Source organism: Delphinapterus leucas, chromosome 1, assembly GCF_059928025.1.
Source record: "Delphinapterus leucas isolate spDelLeu-1000000601 "Yukka" chromosome 1, BTC_Dleu_Yukka2, whole genome shotgun sequence".
NCBI lineage: Eukaryota > Metazoa > Chordata > Mammalia > Artiodactyla > Monodontidae > Delphinapterus > Delphinapterus leucas.
The window spans coordinates 22713097-22725202 of NC_143129.1; the positions used below are offsets into that span (position 1 = coordinate 22713097).

The window sequence follows — 12106 nt, forward strand, 5'->3', positions numbered from 1 at the left end:
CAGAAGCAAAATAGAATTCTGAAGTGCAGCCTTGTAGCTGGACAGTCACACAGGTGCCCCCAATTTTGTAGTCAGAGTTTCTATGAGAAAGACTCATGAATGCTTTGAAGTGATATGATGACTTGATTGCAGTATGGGGAAGAATGGATCGTGGGTCTGTGAGATGTGTGTGATCCAGGGGTTAACGAGGGATTTGACAGATTGACCTCTTGACCCCCTGGGAGGATACTCTCTGGAGGGTTGAATGGTATGGCCAGAATGTCAAGGGTCCTTTTTTGGTATCTTATTTGAATCTATGTTCTTGTTTCTGGCACATAGCAATGGCTCAATTAATGTTTCCGGTACTGAACTGAAAGGGAGGAAGGAGATTTTCTCTCCTTTGAAGTTCTAGAGGGAGGCCTGTGGGAAACGTGTGCTGATCATTGTGACCTTGATGTTGCCATTAATGGGTTGCATGAGAGAATGTGGTGGTCATGGTCAAGGCTTCAGTTGACTGAACCTGGGAGCTTGCCACTTCGCCCTGACCCTCAGAACAAATGCAGACTCCTCCGAGCTAGGGCCACGTGTTAGGTTGGGGGCCACCGAAGCCGGAGGTCTCACACCTTTCTGATTTGGAACATTAATACATTTAGCCAGCTTTGACTGAGTGCCATCTTTTATTGTATGCTGGGCCATGAGACCACAGCACAGAACAGGTCTTAGATGATCCTGACACTCAAGAACTCTGGCCCAGGTGGTACCCTGATCCATTCAGGAAGGGAGGAAATGGACTTGCCACCCTGGCGTTGGTTCCCACTGCACTTTTGAGGCCCTGAGGAAGCGTGAATTATATTGATTCTAAATGCAGGTGGAGGTCCCAAATAAGGACAAGAGAAATGTTTTTATTACCCCAATAGATGTCTGACTCACTGGGTTATCCTACCATGAACTTTACCGTGCCTAACCTTGCTTCTTAGGAATCAAGAAATGAAATAGTTTATTTACAGTGGCCTAAGCTGGGCTTTCCTAAAAAAAAAAAAGAAAGAAAAACAAAAACTGATTCTATTGAGAATATACATTTATTTTAGTACAGAAGGCCTCAGAGTGGCTAGAAGCTGCCATGTGAATAGAAAGAGTGAATGGCTTGATCCATGCTTTTAAAGTTCCCCTTTTTTAGGCAGATCATGTTTGGTTTTCCATCTCTAAATGTGTATTTTATTTCACTGTCTAAACCAAGGAGTTAATTGTCTGATTTTTTTTTTTTCTTTTTTTGGTCTCACCAGCTTTTTGGAAAAGACAAGGGAAAGGGATGAGAGAAGGAAAACATTTGTTGACTACCCCCTAAGTCCCTGGTATTTAAGGCACGTCATCCTGGGTGGGGAGGGCGAGTACGACCTCCCCATTTTTCCCCACCGGAAACTGTGTCTTGGAGAGGTGAATACCTTGTCCTTGGTCGTCACCTAGCAAAAGGGGCAGAGCCCAAATCTGAATTCAGGTCTGGCCCTGGTGCCCTCCGCCACATGGACCCCAAACTTCTTTTATTTTATTTTTTATTTTTTTGCCCTTCTTTTTGCTTTCCCTTTGGAATCCCATCCCATTCATTTTATAATTCTCTTACCTACCACTTTGGATTCATTTCCTTTTCATGTTTTCTTCCCATAGGAAACAAGTGGAGAGGCCTCCCCTAGTTCTTGGCCTCAGACACGCCTTCTCCCTCGGGATTATTTTCAGTCATTTAATCGCCCCACAAGCTTCCCTATTTCTTTGGTGAAAAAACACTAGAAACCTACCCTGCCCCTCCTGAGTCTGGGAAAATCAGGAGTGTCTCGGAGGGTGTGGCCAGGATGGGGGAGACAGACGCACAGATTCCCTAAGGTGGGAACCTCTCCCTCCCCACCCAGCTTCCCTCCTGGGAGGAAACCCTGCGGACCCTTCCAGACCTTCCATTCAAGACTGCTGAGCAGTGGGGCTCTGCATTTTTTTTTTTTTTTTTTTGTCTCTGTTCTTAGAAATAGTAATTGAGTAAAAATGTAAGTGAGCGGATGCCAAGGGGCAGGCGTCCAGGGTCAGGGTGAATTTCTCCATGCTGACTGTGATTCTGAACACTCGTTAAGTGGAGCCTGGCTCGTGCCAAGCGGCTCGAGGGCCATCCCTGTCACCTTGCGTGAACCGCCTCTCCATTCCAAGGAGAGGTTGGGAGTGGCCGCAGGGAGGGCGGGGGGCCGGTGGCGCCTCTGGCTTTCCTCCCTCCGTCTCTAACCTGGGTGTAGTTATCACTATGTGTCCTGACACCCATGCTTGGACTGGCAGCGCTGTTGTTTCATCAGCTTTGCATCAAATCGCCTGGAGGAGGAAACAGTCCTTGCCCCTCACAGCCCATGTGGCTGCTGCGTGATTGTTCTCCCTTTAAGTTCACTCTCCCCAAAAATGTAGGTGAGGATGAGGTGAGCCTGCCTGAAGGTTTTTCTCCTGAGCTAGAAGAACCCAGAAGATAAGCGGCCGAGACAGTCTCTCTATGAAGAAATGGGTTAGAAGGCACGAAGGGAAATTCAGCTTCGTTCTTCAAGGATTTACTGAGCGCGATGCTTCTTGTTAGCTTGGTTCAGATTTAAAGATGGGCTTCTCAAAGTGTGGCCTGCGTTTGTATGTCCCGAGGGGTCATCGAAAGCAGATTCCCTGACCTATCTCAGGCCTGCGGAGTCAGAATCGCTGGGGTGGGTGGGGCTGAGGAGTCTGTACGTTTAAGAGGCAGCACAGGTGAGTCAGGCCTCACTGAGGGGAAGATGCTCTCATTCTGCTGGTCTGTTTACTCGAAGTCCTTCAGCTTGAAGGATGCAGATCCAGTGGGGCCTCTGTTTGATCAGCTGGTCCTGCAAGTGTGAGACCCTGAATCCACAGCGTGGCTGAGTTTTCACCCTGTGCTCTCCATGTCCCCCAATGCATATAGATAGCAAGGTAGATCTGTGGTTAATTACACTTCTCACACACAACCCCTGCTCACCATTCACCACAGAGGAGGCCCTGAACGTGCAAACAAGTGATGGCACGGCGGGTGGATGCCTAGTTGGGATGTTATGTACGGGAGTGAATGCCTCCGTTCAAGTGTGGATTGGGAAGGGGAGTTTCGAAACTAATGTATAATGTGTAAGTGATGCATAATTTATAATGTCTTAGTCAATGTATAATGTTTAATTCGCTGAGGTAGTGTTTGGTCAAAGCACTGCTGACCTCTTCGTGGCCTGAATCCTGCTCTGAGACATTCCATGGGGTAAGGATCCCGCCAACAATGGAATGTAAACTCTACTCTCTCAGCCAAACTCAGCCACAGGTAACTGCAGTTTTCTCTTTCCAAATAGTGTTTTTTTTTTTTTTTTTCAACCAGAGGTATTCGAGCAGGTGAAAATCTGACCCAGATATTAAAAAGAAAAAGTTAATGATAAATTACTTGGTATTTTCTTTGTGCAACCCTAGACCTCCTGTTATTTTGATGTTGTTTTGGAAACATCCAGTATTTTGATTCCAGCCATACAATATGGATATTACGTAGTGTTTTTGACCATCAAACTAAAGAAGCAGCCAGTTCTTCTACATGGTCTGTATCACAAAACCAAAAAAAAAAAAAAAATTGTTATTTTTTTTTTTATAAACATGCCCAGAAAGCGTCCTTGTGCCCCAAGTGATTTCTCTGTTACTTCTACCAATTTGAGAACTAGGTTGTTTGCTGTGTGGTGAAGGGTAAATGTAACAGTCAACTAGCACCAGAGGAAGAGGCACTAACTACAGTGGTTACTTTATAGCCACCCTAGGATTATACTGGTCAGGCTTAATAACCACTAGAAAACATGAAGTTTAAAATATTAATATTATAAGAACTCTTATCACTCTGCAGATTTAAACAATGGGAAAAAAAGCATTTTTCTATTGAAGTAGGAAAAGAATGACGGGTCATATTCATTCTACTTCCCAGCAAGCCTTCCATTTAAAGGTCTCTACGTGCACGACAAATATAGATCGAGTTTTAAGATAAACGTCAAATGCATGCAGAGATTGTGGGAAGACAGAGGTAAAGACGAGACATTCTTACGATACTGTCTGTCACTCCACAGTGTTCATTGTCTGCTATGTAATAGACATCCATCTAGGCACTAGTGATGCCATCAGTGAATAAAACAGCAGAAAACTTTGCCCTGGGAGAGCTTCACATTTTGGAGAAAGAAGATAGACGATTAGTTCAAAAGACGAGATAAGAATGGTAGAATTTGATCAATGCGATAGGGGAGAAAAGCAGCGTTGGGGGAATGGGGAGGTGAGTTGCGATTTAAAGTAGGCTGGGCGTGGAAGGGCTCATTAAGAGGGTGACATGGAAGCAGAGACTTGAAGGAGGGCGTAGGACAGCCTGAGACAATGTGGAGAAGAGCGTTTCTGGCAGAGGGAGCAGTGGGTACCGTTCCTTCCACACTCAAGGATGATCCAAAGTATCCTAGGAGATGAGATTAGAGAGTTAATGATGCGTCAGATAGGGCCTTGGAGGCCACTGTAAAGTCTGTGGCTTTTCCTCTGCATAAAATAGGGAGAAGGGTGGTTCTAGCCAAGGGGTTTCTGTGGCTAAATTGAGAAGAGTGCACAGGTAACCAAGGAGGAGTACGAAGCCCAGTGAGTTGGACTTGGCAATGCATGGGAAAGGCACTTCACAGTTGCATTTCTAGGTGAAGCTGCACCAAGAACTGCAACCAGACCTCCCTTGTGCTGAGTTCTTTCTTTAGCAGATAATTTGATAGGCAGGCTACAAGTGGGTTCTGTATGTAGAATATGGTTCTTTTGGTTTTGTTTTGTTTTGTTTTTTATTGTTTTATATGAATACTCCTGAGTTATTGGCAACCCACCCCCTTCCTTTCGGGAAAAAAGCTATCTTTGCACCCTTCTGTGTATGAAAATAACCTCTTGGGTCTCCCATCGTGTGCTAACAAGTATAGAATGGCAGCTGTTGGAGGCTGTACTTGCTGTACTGCCTAGTCACGGCCACCCTTGATTCAGTGACCAGGGACACAAGGCACTAAACTCATAGGTGACCACGGTTGGCCTCGGAGAATGACAAACTATCTCTCCCTGTGCGAAGTGAAAAGTTGGGCTTGGAAGGGTCTTTGGACCTGTCCAGCTGTGCCTCATGCCTTTGCCTAAACTTTGAAGTGGGGTCATAAGCCAGGGAATTTGTAAGACTATGTCCCTTATCAGTCAAAAAGCATTTCTCTTGGATGAGACTTTGAATTCTAATGTTTAAGTCTTGAACAGCAAGACTTTACACTGGGATGGCGATTTGACTCCTTCATCCATTTGTATAAGACATGTCTGCCGAGTCTATAGTGCGTGCAGGTGCTGGATGAAGCTGCCATTGGATGGAGGCATAGAGCACAGTCCCCGACTTCAGGAGAGCTACAACTTGCTGAGGAGCTCAGGCAGACCAAACCAACCAAACCAAACCGAGAAGCTAACACCCTGTGGTTGATTATTAGTAAGGGTCTGAGAGGTCAGAAGAATTGCTGAACTTGCTTGTCAAGGAAGCCTTCTTGGGGAAGGTGGTATTTGCTGCTTGAAAAGATGGCCTTTGGGGTGATTGTTTGGCCGTCATCCAGTAGCCCTAGGAAGCTGCTTCAGTCTTCTGGAAGGAGAAGATTTGCCCTTTCATGTCGTTTTCTTCCTCTGTGAGCTCGCATGACTACCGTCTTGATGAATCATGAGACAGCACAAGCACTTAGTGTAGTCTTTGAGAAATTGGATGTATTCCTACAGGAGACCCGCTGTGAAATACTGAGGCTGGAGAACAGGGCAAGATCATTATATCAAGTATTTGTTCTTCAAAATTGTTACATTCAGGAGACATAATGGACCCATGGTGTATAAAATCCATTACACCACGACGTGCTGTTGTGTAATGGGACTCTGGAATATAACATTATTTTATAAGCTGAAAGTCACTAGTGCTTTTCTTCTTCATCTCGAAGGCATATCACAACGATGGGTCCCTCACTCATGTACTGTGGATTTGTGGGTTGGCTGTAGTTGTGCTCCATGACATCTTCAGTGCAGGGCACAGGCTGAGGGAGCCGCATGTAACCCCGGCATGCTGACCTCCTGGCTGGACCTCAGGAGATTTGACAGTTATCCCCACCCCATTCCATTGGCCAAGCCTGATTTCAGTAGGAGAGGAAGAGGCACAAGAAAGTGTCCATGTGGCTGTGGGCCCAGGGGAGAGGGACAGACCACATTTTGACCAAAATGGTACAGTCTACCACAGTGTAGGTGCAGGAGTTGGGGAAAGACAAAGATTTCACCCATGTTAAAAACCGTCTGTATTGGGCTTCCCTGGTGGCGCAGTGGTTGAGAGTTCGCCTGCTGATGCAGGGGACAAGGGTTCGTGCCCCGGTCCGGGAGGATCCCACATGCCGCGGAGCGGCTGGGCCCGTGAGCCATGGCCGCTGAGCCTGCGCATCTGGAGCCTGTGCTCCGCAACGGGAGAGGCCGCAACAGTGAGAGGCCCGCGTACCGCAAAAAAAAAAAAAAACTGTCTGTGTTGTGGGTATGGCTTGGCTAGAGCCACACTATCGCTTTATCTGTTGAATTATGAGGAGCTTTATAATGGATATTTACTGAATAATTAGTAGGTTGGCCTTATAAGACAGACATCAATGTCCTTGTCCTCCATTTTCATGTATCACTTGTTCCTCCAGCCGAGGCAAGTTTATTTGGTGTCAGAGGCACAGTTGGTAGTACTAGGTTTAGGAAGCAAGTCCTGATGTGTTATGTGAAATTTATGTATGTCAGGGAAGCTCAGGCTTACCTCCAAAGCATGTACTCAGATCCCTTAGCCTTAGGGTCTCAGGTTGCCACTGTGGTCCTCACATGCCCAGCAATATCTGGTCAATGTGCTTCACAGTAAGGATCCAGGCTAAGCTTCCATGAGACTATAAGTTTGAAGATGCTTAACTGTTTGCTAGAGGGACCATGACTTTCCTGTTTCTCCTCTGTCTTGTGTGAGTTCCATGCCAATTGATTTAAACGTCGTGTACCATGTGGTTCCCTAGAATTCTGTCTAACCTGAACCTTAGTCTCCTGCCAGTGACCTGTCGGGTTGCTGCCTTAGATTCAGGCTCCTTCTTGCTGTGTCCAGTGAGAAAACCGGAGAATGACCCCGCCTGGCTTGAGGCATCTTCTGTACCACCCTCAACCCAGGCGCAGCCATCCATCCCCTGCGAGCGCCCCTGAGCATGCTGGGTAACTCCGTGCTTTCAGGTTCACTGCCATCTCCGCAGCCTGTTCTTAGTAGCAGCAGGTGCTGAGCTTCTCCATCCTGCTCTTGGGGTCAGCGGTGGGAAAGGGCAGCATAAAATGAAAGCGTTGTCCTGGCCCTGGCTGGACATCTGTATTTTCTGAATTGCCCTGTTGTGTGGATGACGTAACCACCGGAGCTGTTTTGCTGAATGTGAACTTTGTCCACCGACTGGACTTTAAAATTGGTTTTGGATCCTTGTGAAATCCAAACGGTCAGACCACATTTTTCTAATCTTCAGTTGGACTGTATCTTTGCTCTGAAGCGGAGCTGATTCGTATGTGTTCGCCTGCACGGCGGGGGTTGCTTCTCTGTTTTCCTGGTCTGCGTTGCTTGTTTTCTCAAGGCTGCTACTTACCTCGTCCATTGTGTGTAGGCAGGAGAGCGGGAGGGCAGCTCCCTGCGGGAACTGCGGCCACTGTGGCTTCAGGGATGGTTTACTCAAGTGTTATTGTTAGGGAGAGAGTAGACTGGCTTTCAGAAACTAAACAGGGGAAGCACCAAGACCAGCTCACCCACAGGTATGCTGGGACCATGGCAAAGACTTGAACTTGGGCTTCAGATATCAAAGCACTCAGGTCCTTAATTGGAAGCGTTGACCTTCGGGGCTGTGGTCTCTACTTGGGTGTTCTAGTGCTGGGATTCTCAACCTCACTGTGCGTGAGAATCACCTGGGAGATATTTAACATACATTCAGGCTGAGGTCCGCCTCCAGAAATTCTGAGTCAGTTGGTCTGGGGTGGGGTCTGGCACCTTTAGTTTTAAAAAGCTTCCCAGGGCATTCTAACGTGCAACCAGGTTTGAGAACCTCTGTTTTGGGGGTTTACATAACTTTTACTACTATGATTTTCTGTCTAGGTATCCATGTTCTAATATGAGTGAACTTCTGCATGAAGAAAAGGCGTATACCTGCTTGGGGGTATTGATAGATAAAAAGGGTGGATTCTGGCTTTAGTAATAATAAGATGAATAATAATGTTACCGATAGCCATTAGTTATTGAATACTTAGTTCGGCAATGCACTAATCTTTCTCTATTAGCCCTATAGGATAAACAGTTATTCTCAGTTTTACAGATAAGGAAACCGAGACTTACAGACATCATGTAATTTCCCCACAGTCACACAGCTAATAAGTGGCAGAGCCAGAACTTGAACTTGGTCTGTCTGGTTCCAAAGCTCCAGCTAATCGCTCCCCTAAGACGATGAACTTAAGTATACACAAGAATATTTGGGGTGAGGGGATGAGGTGTCAGAAAAGGAGAATTCACTGAGTGAGAATAGTATGTATCTGTATTTTAAAGAGATCATTCTTTTCTGCAGAAGGAAAAATGATATGTTCGGATGCTTTCTTTTGTTCTTTTAAATCCAGTATTTCTCTCCTGAAAACCTATGGAAATTCAAAGCAGGCAGCAGAACCCAAGGGCTTGAACACAGGTGTTGGAATTAGGCAGTGGCTTCTGAGTTTAGCTCATCTTTATTCTCTGGGTTCCCTGTTTGAAGAACAGAAATGGTTGCTTCTTATATGAACGTGTATGAAATATGGTGCATCCTTATGTGCTTCTCTTGTCCACACTGGATAATCACTGGACCGTGCAGTGTAAAATCCTGGTGTTTTTCTTTTTTTTTTCTCCCTAGCTAGGAACAACTGTTTTTTGGCTGGTTTTTTTTTTTTTGGCTAGTAAATCTGAGTTCTTCCTCAGACTACTGCATTAATCCTTTAATGCCTATTAAAAGATCAGAATGGTTCCAGGCCAAGGCCCTAGAAATTCCATCTCCAGTTCCAGGCCTTCGTATGTATCCTCATACATATGAAGAAATGTTGCAGATCAAGGCAGCCAATAAATATTTGTTAAATGTGGGAGTGAGTGAATTTTGCAAATATGGACCATAAGAGAAATAGCACCTTGCATATCGCTAAGGACTCATTGGGAAATGAGCAAAATGTCTTAGTCCACTGGTCTGCTCCCAGTTTCTCCATGGGGCCACTTGGTCTGTTAGCCAACTCCTAATTCCCACCTGGGGAAAGTTTTTGTACTCTAAGCAAAGCAATATTAATAGGATTAAAAGCATCTTATTATCACCAACCTCTGTTTATATCTCTGAGCCTGGATGAAGGGATACTGACTTCTTCTTTACTGTCAGTAGCATTTTTCATGTTATAAGTTAGGAAAAATTCAGAGTCCCCGGGGGCACAGAAAGAACACGAGTGAAGCTACTTGCCAGCCCATATGAAAGCCAAGCCTATATTTGATGCATTCTTGTTGTGGATGGTCCCACGGGGACACCTGGATCAATACTTGCTCCCTCTGTGAGTTCGAACTGCTGTCCCGGGAGTTATAGTGGGACAGTTGGGCCTGTGTTCTTGGGTCCTCAGCCAGACAGCACAAGTATTTTTAGGGTTCTTCTTGTTTCAATCCAATTTCTGCTTGAAACTTTAACACATGCAGGCTGCACCGAAACAAGTTTTAAACTACTCTCTGGGTAGTGTAGGATTGGATTAGTACTACAGCCCTTAAGCATTTTTTTTTTTTTTTTTTTTTGCTAAATATCCAACAGGCTGAACAGAGGAAATTTAAGTCTAACCCTGGGGGGGACCCCGGTTTAGTCATCTGTCTAGACAGACGAGTTCATATAATGGGCCTCTCTGTTTCTTTTGCTTTGTTATAACAGACGGTGGTCCCTTCCTTTCAACTTTGTGAGGATGTCGACCTTTGGTTTTTTGATCCCAGCCTACCACTGATAAGCCAAGAAAGTGACTCATACATGAGCCAAAGATGACTCTTGAGGGTGACACTTAGTCTGTGATATAATAGAAAGAAAATACACGTTTTGCATAAAGGAGCATCCTGGGTAAAATCCTGACTGTGAAATATTGGGCAAGTCAGTTACCCTCTCTGAACCTCATTTTTCTCTTCTCTAAAATGAGAATTGATTTTTAAAAATAATGCTTCTTAATGGTACTTTAAAAAAAAAAGAAATTAACACATAAAAATGCCTTGCCTGTGGTAGGGAATGAATATATTTTTTATTCATTCATTCACTTATTTCAAGGTGATCAGTGAAGACTTTTTCTTGCTTTTGTATTCTGAGAACTATAGGAAAACCAGAAATTCCAACCCATGTTTTTAATATCAAGTTATACATTGAGAAAAGCAAGTGATATATATATATATATATATATATATTTTTTTTTTTCGGTATGTGGGCCTCTCACTGTTGTGGCCTCTCCCGTTGCGGAACACAGGCTCCGGACACGCAGGCTCAGCGGCCACGGCTCACGGGCCCAGCCGCTCCGCGGCATGTGGGATCTTCCCGGACTGGGGCACGAACCCGTGTCCCCTGCATCGGCAGGCGGACTCTCAACCACTGCGCCACCAGGGAAGCCCAAGTGATATATTTTTATAAAGCCTAAGAAATAATTAAAAGTGGTACCAATTTCTGTCAGAGGAAAATAATACTGAAGATATCATTTAAACATCGGTAAAAGTAAGTAAGGCAGAATGATATTCTTTGTCTTATCAGGAGGGCTCAAAACTTTCAGAACCTGCCTAAAAGAACTCTGTGTGTTAGTAACTATTTCTACAACTAAGTGGTTCATCTCTCTCCCTTGTTATTTCACTTTAATCCCTTCCTGAATTGTCCCTGAAAACAAGGATGTGGAAAATACTGTTTTATTCAATTTAATTCAATAAATATTCACTGAGCATGTACTGCCTCAAGGGCTTGCTGCCTGAATCACACGAGTGGATAAAAATGAGGAGAGTAGGGGTAGATCCCCCCAGAAGAGGCAGCACACACAGCCCAGAGGAAGGCACTGGGCTCACATAACATAGGTGTAAGTGGAGGCGCCCTATTTCTAGTTATGTAACATTGGATAGGGCACACGCCCTCTTTGAGCCTCAGTTTCTTAGCTTCCACCAAAATGGGACAATCATGGTAGCTATGTGACAGATGGCATGCCCCTCAACACTTGTAGTGTTACTTTTGTCATTGTTCTTCCTCTTTTTATTGTTATTCTTATATCACCCCTGCCCTCAAGTAGCTTATAGCCTATTTGTGAAGACAAATTGATACACCCACTGCCCTACACAAAGCAGAACCATTAAAAAGTTGCTGAATGATATTTACAAGCCAAGGCCAATGGTAACACAAAGACAAGGTGACTGGGTAACGAAACCAACTTTTTAAAACATCGATCCATATCGTACATAGAATGATATGTGTACCTGAGCAGTGAATAGCCCGAGCCTCAGTATGAAAAGGGAAATAGGAAAGTCAGCATCTCCTTCAGCTGTTAAAGGGCAGAAGCAAGTGACGTCTGTGTTGATAGCAAAGCTTTTCACATTTCAGAGTACAGTTCTTGACGTTTTCATACATTGAAATTCCATTAGAACCCAGTGCTTTACGTGGCTTCGGATATGGTATGTCTGAGTCATGTCTCTTTCAATACAACTGCAATCAATAAAAAAGCCCAGTAAAATGTGGTTAGCCACAAGGACATCCCTCCCGACCAACCCCACCCCCAGTCAGCACTGTGATTCATTCAGTCTACTGCTCCCCACCCCCCCATAGACTCTGTACTGAGAGAGGCTTACGCTTCTTCAAGTACAAAGAACAGAAAGGCCCACTCTTTTGCCGGTTGCCTGCCCCTCCTGTTGTCTGGCCTGCCCCACTCCTGACCCCTGGGAAGCCCCGTCCTGTCCTGTGCCTTGGGTGACTGTGGCCAGAGAGGAGCTCTGCCCAGGGTCATGGGTACACAGAATAGATGTCTCCAGAGGATGTGGCCTGAGGTTCCAGAAGGC

At 45.2% G+C, this 12106-nt stretch overlaps 1 protein-coding gene across 2 annotated transcripts in view; it reads left to right on the forward strand.

Annotated features, from left to right (window-relative positions):
* Positions 1–12106, forward strand: part of TGFB2 (transforming growth factor beta 2) — a 91311-nt gene that overhangs the window by 21180 nt on the left and 58025 nt on the right. The gene's annotated exons all lie outside the window — the stretch shown is intronic.